The sequence below is a fragment of the Bos indicus genome, chromosome 6 (genome assembly GCF_029378745.1).
Source record: "Bos indicus isolate NIAB-ARS_2022 breed Sahiwal x Tharparkar chromosome 6, NIAB-ARS_B.indTharparkar_mat_pri_1.0, whole genome shotgun sequence".
In the NCBI taxonomy this organism is placed as follows: domain Eukaryota; kingdom Metazoa; phylum Chordata; class Mammalia; order Artiodactyla; family Bovidae; genus Bos; species Bos indicus.
The window spans coordinates 37,437,821-37,459,091 of NC_091765.1; the positions used below are offsets into that span (position 1 = coordinate 37,437,821).

The following is a 21,271-nucleotide window of genomic DNA, read 5'->3' on the forward strand; positions in this document are numbered from 1 at the left end:
AGAAATACTTCCCTGTAATTTATCTTCTCTATACTAACAAAGAGTAATTCCAGAGTTTCTGCCTTTGTTCATTAAAAGGAGACCTATTCAAAATAATAAGAATTGGAATTATATAGGTTTTCATGGAACACCTATAATGTACTAGATTTGAAAGTATGTATTATGTCTAATATGCTTAACAATCTATGAATTCAGTATTATGACCTTAATTTTTCAGTTAATTATAATAGAAGACATCTGCTGTGTGGTCAGTTCTATATACATGATTATATTCACTCTTTACAAAAACTTTGAATGTAATATGTTTAGAGTAAGTAAAGGCCCAGAGGAGGGAGTGGTTAGTTCTACCATTCTGGGTAGGAAGGCTTCCTAGGGGACTCTGGAATATAATACGGAGGAGGAATTGACGTTTCAGTTCAGTCAGTTCAGTCACTCAGTCATGTCCGACTTTGCGACCTCATGAATCGCAGCATGCCAGGCCTCCCTGTCTATCACCAACTCTCAGAGTCTGCCTAAATTCATGTCCATCGAGTCAGTGATGCCATCCAGCCATCTCATCCTCTGTCATCCCCTTCTCCTCTTGCCCCCAATCCCTCCCAGCATCAGGGTCTTTTCCAATGAGTCAACTCTTCGCATGAGGTGTCCAAAGTATTGGAGTTTCAGCTTCAGCATCAGTCCTTCCAATGAACACCCAGGACTGATCTCCTTTAGAATGGACTGGTTGGATCTCCTTGCAGTCCAAGGGACTCTCAAGAGTTTTCTCCAACACCACAGTTCAAAAGCATCAATTCTTCAGCGCTCAGCTTTCTTCACAGTCCAACTCTCACATCCATACATGACCCTGGAAAAACCATAGCCTTGACTAGATGGACCTTTGTTGGTAAAGTAATGTCTCTGCTTTTGAATATGCTATCTAGGTTGGTCATAACTTTCCTTCCAAGGAGTAAGTGTCTTTTAATTTCATGGCTGCAGTCACCATCTGCAGTGATTTTGGAGCCCCCAAAATAAAGTCTGACACTGTTTTCACTGTTTCCCCATCTATTTCCCATGAAGTGATGGGACCAGATGCCATGATCTTCGTTTTCTGAACATTGAGCTTTAAGCCAACATTTTCACTCTCCTCTTTCACTTTCATCAAGAGGCTTTTTAGTTCCTCTTCACTTTCCGCCATAAGGGTGGTGTCATCTGCATATCTGAGGTTATTGATATTTCTCCCAGCAATCTTGATTCCAGCTTGTGCTTCATCCAGCCCAGCGTTTCTCATGATGTACTCTGCATATAAGTTAAATAAGCAGGGTGAGAATATACAGCCTTGATGTACTCCTTTTCCTATTTGGAACCAGTCTGTTGTTCCATGTCCAGTTCTAATTGTTGCTTCTTGACCTGCATATAGGTTTCTCAAGAGGCAGGTCAGGTGGTCTGGTATTCCCATCTCTTTCAGAATTTTCCATAGTTTATTGTGATCCACACAGACAAAGGCTTTGGCATAGTCAATAAAGCAGAAATAGATGTTTTTCTGGAACTCTCTTGCTTTTTTGATGATCCAGCAGATGTTGGCAATTTGATCTCTGGTTCCTCTGCCTTTTCTAAAACCAGCTTGAACATCTGGAAATTCACGGTTCAAGTATTGCTGAAGCCTGGCTTGGAGAATTTTAAGCATTACTTTACTAGTGTGTGAGATGAGTGCAATTGTGCGGTAGTTTGAGCACTCTTTGGCATTGCCTTTCTTTAGGATTGGAATGAAAACTGACCTTTTCCAGTCCTGTGGCCACTGCTGAGTTTTCCAAATTTGCTGGCATATTGAGTGCAGTACTTTTACAGCATTATCTTTCAGGATTTGAAAGAGCTCCACTGGAATTCCATCACCTCCACTAGCTTTGTTCATAGTGATGCTTTCTAAGGCCCACTTGACTTCACATTCCAGGATGTCTGGCTCTAAGTGAGTGATTACACCATCATGATTGTATGGGTCATGAAGATCTTTTTTGTACAGTTCTTCTGTGTATTCTTGCCACCTCTTAATATCTTCTGCTTCTGTTGGTCCATACCATTTCTGTCCTTTATGGAGCCCATCTTTGCATGAAATGTTCCCTTGGTATCTCTAATTTTCTTGAAGAGATCTCTAGTCTTTCCCATTCTATTGATTTCCTCTGTTTCTTTGCATTGATCTCTGAGGAAGGCTTTGTTATCTCTCCTTGCTATTCTTTGGAACTCTGAATTCAGATGCTTACATCTTTCTTTTCTCCTTTGCTTTTTGTTTCTCTTCTTTTCACAGCTATTTGTAAGGCCTCCCCAGACAGCCATTTTGCTTTTTTGCATTTCTTTTCCATGGGGATGGTCTTGATCCCTGTGTCCTGTACAGTATCACGAACCTCTGTCCATAGTTCATCAGGAATCTTTTTATTTAAAAAAAACCATGGTTGATTTACAATGTTGTATTAATTTCTGTTGTACTGCAAAGGGATTCAGTTATACATATATTTATGCATTCTTTTTTAAAAATTCTTTTTCATTGTGGCTCTTTACAGAATATTGAATATTATTCCCTGTGCTGTACAGTATGACCTTGTTTATCCATTCTCTATATAATGGTTTTTATCTGCTAACCCCAAACTCCCAATCGCCCCTTCCTCCCTCCCCCTTGGCAACAACAAGCCTGTTCTCTGTGAGTCTGTTTCTGTTTCATAGGTAGGTTCGTTTGTGTCATATTTTATATTCTACATTTAAGTGATATCATATGGTATTCGTCTTTCTCTTTCTAATTTACTTAGTGTGCTAATCTCTAAGTCCATTCATGTTGCTTCAAATGGCATTATTCATTTTTTATGGCTGGGTAGTATTCCGTTGTATATATGTACTACATCTTTATCCACTCATCTACAGATGGACATTTAGGCTGTTTCCATGTTTTGGCTATTGTGAATAGTGTTGCTGTGAACATAGGTATATATGTATCTTTTTGAATTGTAGTTTTGAGAGACTAACTTCTAAGTTGTGAATCAAAATTAGAAGCATTCAACTTTGACCAATCTTTCTTGACAAAAACAAAAAACAAGCATACAGCAAAAGCTGTAAGTTACAATGATATTGATGAGAAATCCTTTAGAGGGTGAATAACATTTTCATTAATAGGTTCAAATCTAATAAAAATGTAAAGCTTTATTTTTCCACATATGCTATGCAGCTAATGTCATGGTATAGTCATGAGCCACACAGTGTGATAGAAGGTTAGTACGTCTCTCCTAATCATACTGTTGTGAATCAGCAATTCAATGATTACTGATTGTGGGTTAATATCATTGCATGTGTGTGTGCTAAGTTGCTTCAGTTGTGTCTGACTCTTTTGACCCTATGGACTGTACTCTGTCCATGGGATTCTCCAGGCAAGAATAATGGAGTGGGTTGCCATGCAACCCACTTCTCCAGGGGATCTTTCTGACCCAGGGATTAAACCCACGTCTCTTACGTCTCCTGTGTTGACAGGCGGGTTCTTTACCACCAGTGCCACCTGGGAATCCCATACTTAATACATATGATGACCTTAAATATTAGTTGTTTTGATTAGCTAAATTTTGAGTGAATCACTCATCATATTTTGACAGGGACCGAAAATCTAGACAAAGGCATATTTCATAGTTAGCCTTATGTCTTACTACATTTAGTACTTTTATACTCAACATTCAAAAAACTAAGATCATGGCATCCAGTCCCATCACTTCATGGCAAACAGATGGGGAAACATTGGAAACAGTAAGAGACTTTATTTTCTTGGGCTCCAAAATCTGCAGATGGTGACTGCAGCCATGAAATTAAAAGACGCTTGCTTCTCGGAAGAAAGGCTATGACAAATCTAGACAGCATATTAAAAAGCAGAGACATTACTGACAAAGTCCATATTGTCAAAGTGATGGTTTTTCTAATAGTCATGTTAGATGTGAGAGTTGGACCATAGAGAAAGCTGAGTGCCAAGGAATTGATGTTCTAGAACTGTGGTGTTGGAGAAGACTCTTGAGAGTCCCCTGGACAGCAAGGAGATCAAACCAGTCAATCCTAAAGGAAATCAGTCCTGAATATTCATTGGAAGGACTGATGCTGCAGCTGAAACTGCAATAAATTGGCCACCTGATGCAAAGAACTGGACTAATTCTAAAAGACCCTAATGCTGGGAAAGATTGAAGGCAGGAGGAGAAAAGGGACGACAGAGGATGAGATGGTTGGACGGCATCACTGACTGAATGGACATAAGTTTGAGCAAGCTCTGGGAGTTGGTGATGGACAGGGAAGCCTGGTGTGCTGTGGTCCATGGGGTGTCAAAGAGCCAGATACAACTGAGTGACCGAATTGAACTGATACCTGAGGAGAGCATGACAACCCACTCCACTATTCTTGCCTGGAAAATCCTCATGGACAGAGGAACCTGAAAGGCTATGCTGTTGCAGAGTCCAACATGACTGAATGACTAAGCACTTATATACCTACCATAATAGTTGTGGTAAGTAACTGCTGGCTGTACACTGAAGATTCATAATTTTCAAGTAGTTGCTGGGAAGCAGCTGCCCAGCTGATACTATACTTCCCAGCCTTCCTTGCAGCTGGGTGTGGCTGAGTGACTAGCTGTTGCCAGTGAAATGTGAAACAAAGTTGTATGTTTCACATTCAAGCTGAAGTGCCTCAAAACTAAGTATGTCTCCTTCATAGTCTTCTTCACCATTTGGCTGAATGGAAAGAACTCTGAAGCATTTTTGGAGGGCAGAAATCCAAGGAGGAGATAGCTTGAACTGTCTGTTGACTAGAGACCCTGGTATTGGATACTCTATGAAGGAAAAACATGTTTCTGTTACCATATATCCCTGTTATCTGTTACAATAATAGGTGTAACAGATTAATGCAACTCTGTACACATCATAATTCTCAGTCCATAGTTTTTGAATGTTAGCATCTGTGTGGCAGATCATTAGACACATGAGTCTGGATTTAAATTGTGGTACCATGATTCACATGTATATATTATACATATATATATATATATATGATTTCTATTTTATAATTTCTATTTATTTAAATTTCTATTCATTTTTGATTCCCCATTTCTAAAACACTGAATTAGTCCTTGTGAAATTCTCATCTATTAAAATTGGAGTTAATTACTTTATACATTAAGTACATCAATTCTAAAAGGAGATGATGTGTAGTATCAGTAGATATTTTAAGTGGTTAGATTAACAGGTTTCTCTTGATTGTCTATTTTTGTTTTTCCCACTTTTAACAGAAGAGGATTAACCTTGGTACAGGTTTTAGTGAATAGAGTCCGATGTTGGAAACCAGGGAACCTGAGATCTTTGTTGACTATACCACAAGCTCTATTAAATATTCAGTTAGTTTGCCTGTGAAAAGAGAGAGGCTACAGTTATCTCCCAATAAATAATAAATTGATATTGGAACTTCTGACTATTCGCACAGTATCATTTGCTTTTACTTCTTAATTAGATGACTAATTAGTGTTGTTTGGGTACCTTTTGCTTTTGGGCCTTGTGTTCATCAAGGGTGGATGGGCAAGTAGGGATGAAAGTAAAATCAATTTACCTAGTTATATTTGAGGACTTGAAGTCATATCCTCTGAAGGTTTTGGATGACTTCTTTTCCCTGCTAGGAATGTATTTATAGATTAATTTTAGTTTCAGTTGCCTTTTACCAGATTAAATATTGTGTAAGTGGTAAATTCGAGGAAACTTGAAGAGTTTTAAAACATTTTACCATGGTTCCCACTATAGAGATGACCATAATTAGAGGAAACGGTAGATTAAGTTAGAAACTGTCTATGGTTGGGAGCTGGAGTTTTGACACTTTCCTGTATATTTCACTGATATTCCCCAAACCGTAGTGGTCTTTTGGTCTGTGGATCATAGCTTAGCCAGGAGGTGAGCCAGAGTTCTTAGTGAGGCAGTGAAAGAGGTGGCATATGGCATCTCAGCAGAGCTGGTACACCCACTCGTCTAGGTTGGGAGGAAGTGGAGGCTGGGGTCAGGAGAGCAGCCCTTTCCCGCTTTTAGACAGTACCAGAATGTCTCAGGCTGGGGTTTCACTTTATTTTTGTTTATGTGGAGTTGGTTCAGACACAAGTAAAATTGTAGTGTCTTAACCTCTAGTAAGATTTCAGACTTACATCTTGCTTCATCAAGCTTGGTCACTTAAGGATCTAGTTTGTGTTTTAGAGGTGATAGTATTCTGAATTTAGAAAGATGAAAGAGACACACTTTCATTTAAACCTCATAATCTTTGAATGCTTGGGGATGTAAATTAATGAAAGCATTTAACTTCTTTTTAAGGAAAAAGATAAGAATCGTACACACAGGAAGTCTATTTTCCTAAAATACATTTTACTTTCATAGTATTTTCATTACATTGGGCAACTGATTTATTTCTGGTGGTCCTGTCTTCTCTCCTGAGTGTTAACCACATGAGCAAGAGAACTAGGATTGGGAAATAAATTCAGTTAAATTTTATTCCACTGTACCAGGTATGTGTGAACATAAAGCTGTCTGTGTGTGGTTCTTTCATAGGAAGGGTTGGAGTCTTTTTCCTTTTTTAAACAAAAATCCATGAAACATAAAAATATATAATAAATATTTGAGAGATCTGGGGAAAATGCTATGAAATTAATAAAACTTAAAATGTTGGAGTAAATTTAGCAGAAAAATAGAAAATGAGAAAATGTCATTATATATGTGGGCTTATAAATATTAATTTTAGTTGCCTTGAAGCAACATAATTTAGGACTAAATGGTTATAAACACTAATTTAGTCAGTAGAATTTTAAAATGTGGATTGTATATACTGTTCAGCTAATAAAAAATTTTATTTGAAAAAAAAAATAGGTAGTAGGAATTCCAAAAGATAAAGAGGAGCCCTCTATTAAAGATAGCATTTCCCAATCTAACACTATTGTTATAGTCCTAGAATCTCCCAAGAACCTGGAAGAGGAATGGTAACAGGGCAGGGCATTGAGAAAAGGAGGGGTAGTTCTTAACTTGTGGCTCTCTTCTAGTTCTAAGACTGCTTAGATTCTAGATGGGCAGAAAATCACTAAAATGGAGATCAGAGCACCAGTCTCAGTTCAAATAAAAATGTATCTCCTGTGGTACACACACACACACACACACACACACACAGTAGACTACTACTCAACCATGAAGAAGAGTGGAAGAATGCCATTTGCAGCAATAAGGATGAACCTAGAGATTATCACAGACTAAGTGAAGTAAATCAAAGACAAATATCATTTAGTATAACTTATATGTAGAATCTAAAAAAATGATACAAATGAACTTATTTACAAAACAGAAACAGACTCACAGAAAAAATTTATGGTTACCAAAGGGAAAAGGGAGGGGGATAAATTAGGAATTTGGGATTAACAGATACACACTACCATATACAAAATAGATAACAAGGACCTACTGAGCAGCACAGGGAACTATATTCAATATCTTATAATAATCTATAAAGGAAAAATATGAAAAGGAATATATACACATAACTAAGTCACTTTGCTGTGTACCAGAAACTAACACAACATTGTAAATCAACTATACTTCAATAAAAAATAAAACAAAGAAAGGTATCTTCAAATATAGTCAAATCAGTGTATTCAGAAAGCATCTGTATTCAGAAAGCATCATGGGAATTGGCATGAGCTGGGGGACTTTTTGGTATCTGATTTTAACCAGGTGCCAAACTGAAAGACTTCAACTGTATTTACCTTTTGTGTGGAGAGTGAAAAAGTTGGCTTAAAGCTCAACATTCAGAAAACGAAGATCATGGCATCTGGTCCCACCACTTCATGGGAAATAGATGGGGAAACAGTGTCAGATTTTATTTTTCTGGGCTCCAAAATCACTGCAGATGGTGACTGCAGCCATGAAATTAAAAGACACTTACTCCTTGGAAGGAAAGTTATGACCAACCTAGATAGCATATTCAAAAGCAGAGACATTACTTTGCCAACAAAGGTCTGTCTAGTCAAGGCTATGGTTTTTCCAGGGTCATGTATGGATGTGAGAGTTGGACTGTGAAGAAGGCTGAGCACCGAAGAATTGACGGTTTTGAACTTGAGAGTCCCTTGGACTGCAAGGAGATCCAACCATTCTGAAGGAGATCAGCCCTGGGATTTCTTTGGAAGGAATGATGCTAAAGCTGAAACTCCAGTACTTTGGCCACCCCATGCTAAGAGTTGACTCATTGGAAAAGACTGATGCTGGGAGGGATTGGGGGCAGGAGGAGAAGGGGACGACAGAGGATGAGATGGCTGGATGGCATCACTCACTCAATGGACGTGAGTCTCAGTGAACTCTGGGAGTTGGTGATGGACAGGGAGGCCTGGCATGCTGCGATTCATGGGGTTGCAAAGAGTCAGACACGTCTGAGCGACTGATCTGATCTGATACCTTTCCAGATATCTCTCAGCAAGCTCTTGGGCCAAATCCACTACTTATTTTTGTAAATAAAGTCTTATTGGAACATGGTCATGCCCATTTATTTATGTAGTGTCTATGGCTGCTTTTGGAGAAGGAAATGGCCACCCATTCCAGTGTTCTTGCCTAGAGAATTCTATGGACAGAGGAGCCTGGCAGGCTACAGTCCATAGGGTCGCAAGGAGTCGGACACGACTGAGAGACTTCACTTTCACTTTTCATGGCTGCTTTAGAGCTACGAAGGTAGTGTTGAGTGGTTGGAATAGAGACCATCTGGCCTGCAAAGCTTAAAATATTTAATACCATCTGTCCCTTTAAGGGCTCACTCCTGTTCCAGAGGAAAGATCTTTCTTTTTAAAATCTGTTCTTTAACTCAAGTATGTGAGTCAGTCTCTCACCCTAGTTCCAGCCCTGTCATTTCTAGCTACTTCAAGCCAATTTTGAGTTGTGAACAGTATTCCATGTGTGGTGTCCGATATAGGGACCTGGCTTTGAATCATGCAGTACAATGCTTTCTATTTTGTTTTCCCTCATCCTCATAATGCTGTGCTTTACAGTGAGCACAGGACACTGAACCAACTGTATTAAAGACAAGCGTTTAATGATCCTTGGAACTCTTTCTGATAATGAGCAGTTGTTCGCTGGATACAATCTGGTAAACGTCCTTGGAATTTCTGTTGTGTGTAAATAGCCCTTCTTCCTTGTGCTCACCTGTCACTTTTTCTGCCTTGTCCATATGATCCCTTGTGAGATAATTGTATAATGACACCTGTTGTTCCTACTCTCCAGCAACTCAAAATCTTAGTATCTCTTGTAAATATGGGAATTTTAGTATGAATAATTTTAATACCTTTATTTATTGTCTTGTAAACATTTAAAGTGCTTTCACATTGATGATGTGAACTGATCTTGCAATGGTGTTTGTGGGAAAGGGATCTGATTGGCTAGAGACAAGGATGCAAAGGAGACTTAAATTTTCACAGACCTTACTTGTATAGCTTTTAAATTTTGTATTGTATGTGTATTAGTTACCTATTACTGAATAGCAATATAACCAGAAATTTAGAAGCTTAAAATAACACACGTTTATTACCTCAGAGTTTCTGGAGGTCAGGAAGCCAGGCATGGCTTAGCAGGGTCCCTTCTATCAGGGCCCTCACAAGCTGTAAGTGAAGTGTTGGCTGAGGCTGGAGTCTCATTGGAAGACTTGATTGTGAAAGGATCTGCTTCCAGGCTTACATGATTATTGGCAGTATTCAGCTCCTTGAGAACTTTTGGATTGAGAGCCTCAGTTCATAGTTGTTTGTTGGCTGGAGGCCTCTGTTCCTGTCCAACATGACAGCTTTCTTCATCAAAGCATGCAAGCTGAGAAGGCAATAGAAGGAATCTGATAGCAACACAGAAGTCAAAATTTTACATTGTATACTTCTGTGGGACTTTGCCTGTTTGTGCTAAAACAAGTCATTAGAACATCCCACACTCAAGGGTAGGGAATTACTTGAAGGCATGAATACCAGGAGTTGGGGATCCTAGAGAGGTCATTTTAGAGTCTGCTTGTCACACCTGTGTGTATTATCTATTTACTGAAATGAAATAAATAATTTTAGGCATTTAAGACAAATGAAAATGAAGTCTCAGAATAATGTGTGAAATATTTTTGTTTTTTTTAATAAAAAATGACATGCACATAAATACATGTATGTCCATAAATGCACACAAAATGCTGGGAATGGTACAGATCAATGATTTGTCTTTGTTCAAGGTGCTATAACAATACTGGGTGGCATATAAACACAAAGATTTATTTCTCACAGTTCTGGAGGCTGAAAAGTCCCAGACAAGACACTGGCAGATTAGATGTCTGCTGAGAGCCCACTTCCTTGTTCATAGATGGTCACCTTTTTGCTGTGACTTCATATGGCAGAATTGATTAGGGAGCTCTCTGGGGTTTCTAGTACTATTCATAAGCAATCCACCCTTACGACCTAAGAACCTCCCAAAGACCCTTCCTCCTAAAGTCTACATGCTAGGGATTAGGCTTCAATATAGAATTTTGAAAAGACAAAAAGTATTCATACTATAGCAGTGATTACTTCTATGGAAGGGAGTGAGAGAGGAATGAGTATAAAGGAAATTTAATAGTTTAATCTGTGTCTTTGTTTTCTTCCAAGAAAAAGAAATTAGAACAATTTTATAAAGTTATAGAGGATAAATGGTATTCCAATGGCATATGTTCACTTAATCATAGGATCAGGACTCAAACATAATTTTCCTAAATGTCACAGATTTGTTTCCTATTTATTTATTGGATTATTTGCTTTTGAACTGAATTGTTTTATTCGTAAAACTTATTAAAATTATTTATAAGAATGATAGATGCTAGTTTGTTTTCTGATGCCTGGATAATCTCTTTAGGTAGCAATCTCTATTCAGTATGTTTGATAATTAAGCCATTTTTAAACCATGATAAAACAGAATATTTAATCCTAGGACAGTGTTGCCAGATTTAGCAAATGAAAATATAAGAAGCCTTGTTAAATTCGAATTTAGTGTTTTGGGTGTTTTGTCCTTTTTTTTAACCCAAATTGGAAAACTCAGCAGATTCCACAGGACTGGAAAAGGTCAGTTTTCATTCCAGTCCCAAAGAAGGGCAATGCCAAAGAATGTTCAAACTACCACACAATGGTGCTCATTTCACATGCTAGCAAGGTAATGCTCAGAATCCTTCAAGCTAGGCTTCAACAGTACATGAACTGACAACTTCAGATGTGCAAGCTGGATTTAGAAAAGACAGGGGAGCCAGACATCAAATTGCCAGTATTCATTAGATCATAGAAAAAGCTAGAGAATTCCAGAAAAAACATCTACTTCTGCTTCATTGACTATGCTAAAGCCTTTGACTGTGTGGATCACAACAAACTGAAAAATTCTGAAAGAAATGGGAATACCAGACCACCTTACCTGCCTCCTGAGAAACCTGTATGCAGGTCAAGAAGCAGTAGTTAGAACTGGACAGGGAGCAACAGACTGGTTCAAAATTGGGAAAGGAGTTCATCAAGGCTGTATATTGTCACCCTGCTTATTTAAATTATATGCATAGTACATCATGCAAAATGGTGGACTGGATGACTCATGAGCTGGAATCAAGATTGCTGCGAGAAATATCAACAACTTCAGACATGCATATTATACCACTCTAATGGCACAAAGTGAAGAGGAACTGAAGAGCCTCTTGATGAGGGTGAAAGAAGAGAGTGGAAAAGCTAGCTTAACACTCAACATTCAAAAAACTAATATCATGGCATCCAGTCCCATAACTTCATGGCAAATAGACGGGGAAAAAGTGGAAACAGTGACAGATTTTATTTTCTTGGGCTCCAACATCACTGTGGATGGTGACTGCAGCCATGAAATTAAAAGACGCTTGCTCCTTGAAAGAAAAGCTATGACAATTGTAGAAAGCACATTTAAAAGCAGAGACATTACTTTGCCGCCTAAGGTCCATATAGTCAAAGCTAAGGTTTTTCCAGTAGTCATGTATGGTTGTGAGACTTGGACCATAAAGAAAGCTGAGTGCTAAAGAATTGGTGCTTTCGAATTGTGGAGCCAGAGAAGACTCCTGAGAGTCTCTTGACTAGCAAGGAGATCAAACCAGTTAATCCTAAAGGAAATCAACCCTGAATATTCATTGGAAGGACTTATGCTAAAGCTGAAGCCCCAATACTTTGGCCACCTGATGCAAAGAGCCGATTTACTGGAAAAGACCCTGATGCTGGGAAACATTGAGGGAAGGAGAAGAAGGGGACACCAGAGGGTGAGGTGGTTGGATGGCATCACTGACCCAATGGACATGGGTTTGAGCAAACTCTGGGAAACAGTGATGGAGAGGGAAGCCTGGCATGCTGTAGTCCATGGGATTGCAAAGAGTCAGACACAACTTAGTAACTGAACAACGAAGTTTTTAAAATGATAAATTTTAATTTATAATTAAATTATAATTTAATTTACAACTATAGTGAATACTTCAGAGAAGGCAATGGCACCCCACTCCAGTACTCTTGCCTGGAAAGTCCCATGGATGGAGGAGCCTGGTAGGCTGCAGTCCATGGGGTTGCTAAGAGTCGGACATGACTGAACGACTTCCCTTTCACTTTTCACTTTCATGCATTGGAGAAGGAAATGGCAACCCACTCCAGTGTTCTTGCCTGGAGGATCCCAGGGACGGGGGAGCCTGGTGGGCTGCTGTCTATGGGGTCACACAGAGTTGGACACAACTAAAGGGACTTAGCAGCAGTGAATGCTTAAGACTAGAATGTTTTTCTGAAAACTGAGAAATTTTAAAAAACTTTAAATTTAGAGTTCAAACATTGCATTATTTTCTTTGCATCTTCATCAACTTTTCTACCCTTCTGAAATAATCACTGAAATCTCTCTGTGGAAGTATAAAAAAGAAATGTAATTTTGCAGAATATGATTTGTCAGTATAAGTTTGCCAAATTTGACTTTATAACTATTTTCCAGGAAAATAGAAAAACAAAACTCAATAAGGAAATAGTCTGCAACTAAATTTCAATAAATGTCCCAGAGATGGAGCTTTGTGTCAAGGTCCTTTGTACGTTGATTTAGGAGACTTTTTTGCAGTTTTAAACACATTATTCCTTGAAATTTATCTTGATGATGTAATGTGATTGGATGACTGACCAATTACCACATGAGTTTTAAAGTTCCACTTTTTTTAGATTGACTAATAGCTCTCTGGTGGGGAAAAGATGACTATGTGTAGCCACAGAAAAGTGGAAGATGGGACGGGAGTGCGTGCCGTCCAGGACCTGATTGCTGTCAGCTCCAGTCCTCTCGTTCTCTGGGCTCAGCTCTGAATCAGAGAGAATGGCCCCATAGGCTGCATTCCCAAGCACATCCCTCCAGCCCCTGCATCGTCCTGCCTTTGGCTAGTTTCAAAAGTCAAAGGATGGTGTTGACAGGAGATAGGCAGGCTGGAAGAAGGGAGCAGCCTGGGATTTCTCCTCGTTCCCTGCATTGGGCAGCAGCTCTGACAGAACCCGAGCCTTCCTCCTGGCCGTAGCCTTCCCCTCGTGGCCCCAGGTCCTGGGCTCTCTTGCCATTCCCATTCTCTGCTCTGGTTTCAGGAGGGCAGTGGCCCCTGAGGGTTTGCCTCATGGAGCCTGTTTGGCCTCTCAGATCCTTCATGGTAGCCCTGTGTTAAAGTCTTTCTATTTTATGTACTGGTTTCTAGTTTTCTGGATAGACCTAGCTCGATACAGGGAACATGGAAATTTTTAAGAGAATATCAGAAACTCAAAGATCCATGTTCTTTTCTCCTTGACATCATCTTCAGGGAGTTTCAAATAAATGAGTGAACAACTGTTCCTATAGCACTAATGATTTCTCTGTTTCAAGAGTGCTCTGGATTAGGATCTTCCAGAGAAAACGATTCCTAAGAATGTTTGGCTAGTACAGCATGAACCTGCACTTGGCCTCAAACAAAGTCTTCTATTGTTTTCTTAAGGAATACAGACAATTCCATTCTTTCTAGTGGAGGGGAGATGCTATCATTTCTAGATCAATAATTCTTGAATATGTAAGGGAGAAGAGAACAAAGAATGAAATGGAAGGGGAAAAGGAGTTCAGAGATAAGGGGAAAAATAGGAAGATGACATGGAATCAGATAATAAGCTATCCTCTTGGAGAGAAGGGCAATAGCTTTGATTAAAGGGGGATTAAAAAATCTATTTTCTCAAAATGTTGCTCATAACCTGTAGGTTCGGGAACATGTTTCAGTTATTTGAGTGAAATAAGCCATAGACAATATAGGAAATGATATTTGTTATAGACATTGTAAATATTAATAATCACAACCTCTCAGTGAACTCTTTGTTTGCCCTCAAAGAATAGGAAAAATCTTACATAGTGAAAGCAGTGCCCTTGACAAATGGGCAGCAATGGCACAAACCTGATGGAGGGGTGGTACACACATAGCCTTGGTTAGTATAAGTGTAAAATGCCTTACTCCAGGAAATTTAGCTTTCATCTTGTGAGCTAAGGGCCTTGTTAGTTGACCTGTTGCTGCTGCTGGTGCTGCTGCTAAGGCGCTTCAGTCGTGTCCGACTCTGTGCGACCCCATAGACAGCAGCCCGCCAGGCTCCGTCATCCCTGGGATTCTCTAGGCAAGACCACTGGAGTGGGTTGCCATTTCCTTCTCCAATGCATGAAAATGAAAGGTGAAAGTGAAGTCGCTCAGTCGTGTCTGACTCTTAGCAACCCCATGGACTGCAGCCCACCAGGTTCCTCCATCCATGGGATTTTCCAGGCAAGAGTACTGGAGTGGGATGCCATTGCCTTCTCCGAGTTGACCTGTTAGGCAAGGTCAAACCCTGAACTAGAATTTGTGTAAGTCACAGATCCACTCACTGCTTTCTGGCATCAAATATAAACGCCTTTCTTAAATGTCCCAAGGCGTTATTGCTATCAGATCAGATCAGATCAGTCTCTCAGTCGTGTCCAACTCTTTGCGACCCCATGAATCGCAGCACGCCAGGCCTCCCTGTCCATCACCAACTCCCGGAGTTCACTGAGACTCCAGTCCATCGAGTCAGTGATGCCATCCAGCCATCTCATCCTCTGTCGTCCCCTTCTCCTCCTGCCCCCAATCCCTCCCAGCATCAGAGTCTTTTCCAATGAGTCAACTCTTCGCATGAGGTGGCCAAAGTACTGGAGTTTCAGCTTTAGTATCATTCCTTCCAAAGAAATCCCAGGGCTGATCTCTTTCAGAATGGACTGGTTGGATCTCCTTGCAGTTCAAGGGACTCTCAGGAGTCTTTTCCAACACCACAGTTCAAAAGCATCAATTCTTCCGCGCTCAGCCTTCTTCACAGTCCAACTCTCACATCCATACATGACCACAGGAAAAACCATAGCCTTGACTAGATGAACCTTTGTTGGCAAAGTAATGTCTCTGCTTTTGAATATGCTATCTAGGTTGGTCATAACTTTCCTTCCAAGGAGTAAGCGTCTTTTAATTTCATGGCTGCAGTCACCATCTGTAGTGATTTTGGAGCTGAGAAAAATAAAGTCTGACACTGTTTCCACTGTTTCCCCATCTATTTCCCACGAAGTGGTGGGACCGCATGCCATACAGTGTACCATTTTCCACAGAGCTTTGCTGTTACGCTGCTTTGATTACTTCCAAGCTGAGGCATCTTGAGCAAGTTAACTTCTCTGGGCCTCCTTTGTTAAGTAGGGGCAGAAATAACACCTCCTTCAGAACTCTGTTGTGAGGATTAAATGTGTGCCTACATATACAGCTTAGACCATCACCTGTAATTCAGTAAACAATAAAAGCTAAACATTATTATAGCTCAGAAGTGATACCTGTGATTTTAGAGCTGTGTTAAGTTCAAAGCATAGAAAATATATTTTAGATAAATGCATACATTTATATATGATATTAGATGTAAAAATTATGTTGGTTTATAATTTCTAGCTTACAAGCCCAAGGAGGAGAAGAAAAAAAACACTGTATCGACAGCTGGGAGATTTGACAAATAGATAGTAGCCGAAAAACATTTAAAACACTAAAAAATGAAAATCCTTTCTACAGGCACATTCTGCACGTACATCTTGAAGAAAAAAGTGACTCTCTGTTACAGTAGCAAAGAAAGCAGAATAACTGGGATTGGGTAATCTGCAGCAAAATAAAGTCACCACATTTAGCTGGACATATATTAGGTCTGAGACTGTGATTAATACTCATCTTAGGTTCCCTCTGTTTCTTGAGAATTTTTAGCCTACTTAAGTCAAATGACATTTTTTTTTTTAACTGATGGAAAATTTTGAGCTATTTAGGAAAATAAGCACATGTCTTAACTGAGCAACATCACCTTTTCCATAAGAAGTGAAAATGAAAATTTTAAAGACTGTTTAGATAGAAAACAATTGATAGAAATTTCCCTCTCTCTCTTTCCTTCTTTCTACCCCCACCTTCCTTCCTTCTGATGGGTGGTAGTCTCAGTCTTCATATTAACAAATATCAACCCAGCAATAAAGGCTGCCAGCTGTATTTTGAGTGGACATGCAGTCTATCACTATCATCATTGAAACACAAATTTTCAGGTTTTGACCAAGTTCTGCTAGAATGACTTCAATGGTGGATCAGGTCCATACAGGATTTCCTGTTTGAGAACTGTGGAAATGAAAGACTTAATTAAAAATAGCTAAACGGCACTATTTGTAAATACACTCAAGTTTAGGAAAGTGTAAATAACCGTGTACATACTGTCAGGGACCTTACAGTCATAATTTCCCCTGCTAGAACAAAGTTAATACTTGGTGGCTCAAATAAGCTGGTGTTTCCATCTCTCACAACTCATCTGACTGGAACAAATTTCCAAGCCAGTGGGATAGTCCCATGAATCTAGGAAAATCTGGGAAGTGATTTTGAGCTCATTCAGTGTTGAGCAGTTCTTTACAGTGAACCCACTGATATACCTCCAGCACTTTAGGTAGAACACAGGCTGTATTTTGACACCAATACCTCCTCCTTAGAATTGGGAAACACCTGTGGCTTTTTGAGTAGTTTAATGCCCTCACTTTCTCACATGTGCAGTGGTAGCAGAGAACATTGATTAAAGATGAGTGTAGAGCAAAATTTACAGAACAAGAAATGAGAGTACATGGTTGTGAGTAAAAGCGATGAGGGTGAGCAGTCATTATGTGCCTGGGCCTGAGGGGGGATGAGTTGGGGGGGCTCAAAAAACCCATCTCACTGTCTTTCCCCTGGTTTTATTTACACAGTCTGTGGAACTGTTACCATACCCACTGCTCCTGGACTCCCACCTCCCATGACACTCTGTACCATTTTTTAAAATTTATTTTTAATTGGAGGATAATTACTCTACAATATTATGATGGTTTCTACCATACATCAACATGATTCAGCCGTAGGTCCCCTACCTCCTAAACTGCGCTCCCACCTCCCTCCCCATCCCACCCCTCTAGGTCTTCACAGAGCACCAGCTTTGGGTTCCCTGCATCATACAGCAAGTTCCCATTGGCTGTCTTCTTTACATATGTTAATGTATTTGTTTCAATACTACTCTCTCAGCCATCTCACTCTTTCTTCTGGCTTTATTTACATATTCTGTGGATTTGTGACTGCACCACTGCTCCTGGACTCCTGCGTCCCATGTGACTGTGCCATTTTGCAAACATTCAGAAGGATGAAGCCTCAGAACAGCTAAGGTAAATATGATGAATCACAACTTTTTAATAACTAGTTTATGAACAGAGGAAAGAAAAAGGAACATAGTGAAAGTAGTGAGATTGACAACTAGGCAGCAGCATTACAAAGCTAACAGAAGACAGGAAGTTAGACTCACATGGGACAACTCTTCCCTTTGTCCTGAATGTTCACACACTGCATGAGCCACCTGGACAAGGAGGAATGCCATCTCACCCACTGTGTGCAAGGAGCAGCATCTCTTCTACGCAGTTTTTCTAGGCCATCCTCAAAGTAGTGATATTTCTCTCTAAGTTATTGTAGAACTTAAAAATGCCCCCTTTTATGGTAACTCACATCTCGTCTCCCTCTCAGTTGGATGAGGGTGGGAGAAAAGGGAAAAAAAATAATACAGCGAGTGAATCTAAACAAACAGATTTGGTAATTACAAATAAGTTATTTGGATAGGATGTTCAGGAAGGGCCTCTTTGAGGAGTGGATATATAAAGAATGGGCAGGAACTGGCTGTAAAAGCAGAGGAAAGAATGTTTGAGAGAGAGAACAGCATGCACGAAGGCCCCAAGGAAAGAAAGGGCTGTGGGTGTGTATGAGGAGCTGATTGCAGGCCAATCTGATTGGAACTCAGTGAACATTCACAGCAGAAGGGAACCTTAGGGAAGGCTCCATTTGCTTGGAAACCTGCCTTTCTTCAAGATTCATGTCAGTCATTTTATGGCCCGGGACAACTCACCTTGTGCCAATGTTATCTCAAAATGCATGTTGTGGTTGAGGGGCTTGGTGCCAGTCTCTGAGTTTTGAGACATTTCCTTTCTCCAGTTAGCAGACTGCTAGTAGCTGTATAACATCTGGCTAAAGACTAGCAGGCGGCATTCTTTCTGCCCCCTTCTGATGTCTATGTCAGAAGATTTCTCTTTTATACTTTAATAAAACTTTATTACAGAAAAGCTCTGAGTGATCAAGCCTCGTCAGTGGCCCTGAATTGAATTCTTCCCCTCTGGTTGCCAAGAATCCTGGCGTCTTTCACGGCTCAGCAGCAACTTTTCACTTCCATAATGGAAATGTTCCAGTGTAATAAACTGGCTACCTGGGAGCTGGCTGATTGCCCTGGGGAGTGGCAACATACGGGGACTCAGCATCGGTCTCTGCTGCTGCAGATCAGGCGCTCAGCAGTGGGCATAGCAGGTGGGCCTTGGTGAATGGGAATCCGTGCTGCTGAGCCCATGCATAACCTCCAGGCATGTTAATGAGGCCACTGGGTGATTACAGCGATGACTAGAGAAGTGGCTGACTGGTGTTGACAGAACACATCATCCTCTGCTACTGGTTATTACATACGCCTCTGCTGGTGAGCATTCACATAGGACACAAATACCTTCACAGTCTTTCGCTATTCTGGTAATTGATCCATATATCTCTTCCCCCAGTTTCTTTGCCCCCAGTTTCCCAATCATGTTTCTTCCAAGTCCCTGATCACCCAGCCAAACCATTGGCTACGGCATATCCCCTGACCTCCCCAAAAATACAAGAAGAGAGCCTGACTGTACCACATCTAATTTCATTGGTCAAATGGTTTTTTTTTTTTTTTAGCTTTTCATTTTATTTTATTTTTTAACTTTACAATATTGTATTGGTTTTGCCATATATCAACATGAATCCGCCACAGGTATACACGTGTTCCCCATAATTTTTTTCTGGATTATAGTGCTTGACTAGACACAGTAGTTTTATCCATATTATTTAGCGTGCTTTGTATAATGAAAATAATGCAGAAATGATTTGTTAATTACTGGAAAGCTTGAAACAGTAAAGGATAATTGTCAATTAAAATTTATACTTAAAAAGTTTAGTTTTGTCCATAATGTGTATGGAATTTTTTGGATGCATTTCCATTTAAAAATATACTGAAAGTTCAAGACAAGATAATCACGTTTTTACAAAAAGCATCCGTTTGTTATCTCATCATTTTGAGAGATATATGGTCTTAAGAATGATCTTTGTTACTATGTCATCTACTTTCTGCCTATGTATTTGAACATAGAAAAGTAATATATGAGCAATGTACCCAAAGTGGTCACAAAATATCTTTTGATTAATTTTGTTAAGGTTTGTAGTCATGAAGTGACAGAAATATTTAATTTTGTAGCTTAATTTTATGGTGCAATTAATTTAATTATTTTTAGAACGAAAGGAATGTGATATACAAGCGCATACTAATAACTATCAGAAATTCATTCATTCCGTTAACAAAACTGCAGTGAACCATACAAAGTCGCTGCCTTCAGAGTCTGAATTTTAGTGACAAAGCTAACTGCAATAAAATTAACAAATAAATATGCAATATAACATTGTATAATAATAAATGTATTAAAGTAGTGGATTGTGTTCATACTGTTAATTATCAATGTACTTATATTCAAATTTGGTTATTATAAAACTTAATTTTTGTCTTTTTAGAAAATAATGGAAAGCATACTCCTTTGTAAAATGCAGTCAAATACCTTATAAGGTATAGAAATTTGGAAAGTAACTTGGAGCTAAATAAGCAGTTATTTTTGGTTTCTAGTTTAAACATTTTTTTCAAATATATAAAGTTAGGTTTGTGAAGAAAGCTCTTGTCTCTTTAACTTCCTGTTTAAGTAGTTGAACAGAAGTCTAGGAAAGTCTACTATTGACCAAGCGATAATGACAGTTTATTTGTTGGCAAACTTTGTTTTTTTCCTGCCCATAAGCATAGCATTAAGAAGATGAAACCCTCACCACAGCATATATGTACATTTTGCTGAATTGACAAAACTTGTACTATCCACATTCCCATTTTAGAAGTTAGGAATTATACTGGAAAACCTAAACTGACAAAGATTATAATTATAACAAGAGCAGTTCTTGAGCACCCCAAAGTCATTGTTTATAATAGTAATTACTAGAGGCAAAATTCAATAATAAAAAATTTTTTTTCTTCAAAAAGTGGTCACTAGATGGAAAATTCTATTCCTTTTATATAGAAACAGTGCTTTAGCTGACTGGGAAAATAATGTAAAATGTAAAATTAAGTAGTCTGTTAAATAGTACTTTATTTTATATGTTAGACAAGACAGTTATCTAATTGTGCTTTAGAGGTATTGAAGTATTTAGAATGTGAGAATCATTTCAGTCCATTTTCATTCTTTTCACTATCTTTTATATCAGTGTACTAGGATATTTATTCTTGGTTATGTACTAGGATATTTATTTATTAGTGACTATGTAGCAATCTATCAAGACAAAGATGAGTGCTGAGACATTAGTCTAATCAAGGTTGTGTTTAGTCTCTCCGTTGTGTCTAATTCTTTGGGAACCTTTGGACCATAGTCCCTCAGGCTACTTCATCCATGGGATTTTTCAGGTAAGAATACTGGAGTGGGTTGTCATTTCCTTCTCCAGGGGATCTTCCTAACCCAGGGACTGAACCTGCATCTCCTGTGTCTCCTGCATTACAGGTGGTTTCTTTACCTGCTGAGCCATCAGGGAAGCCTAAGTAGAGATGCAACACATATTACCTAAGTGC

At 39.2% G+C, this 21,271-nt stretch overlaps 1 long non-coding RNA gene across 3 annotated transcripts in view; it reads left to right on the forward strand.

Moving 5' to 3' along the window:
• LOC109560130 (uncharacterized) overlaps nt 1-21,271 on the forward strand; it is a 231,705-nt gene that overhangs the window by 4,077 nt on the left and 206,357 nt on the right. For all 3 annotated transcript variants that reach the window (XR_011567112.1, XR_011567111.1, XR_011567113.1), the window contains exon 2: nt 17,704-17,729. This is a non-coding gene — a long non-coding RNA (uncharacterized lncRNA). The remainder of the gene's footprint in view (nt 1-17,703; nt 17,730-21,271) is intronic.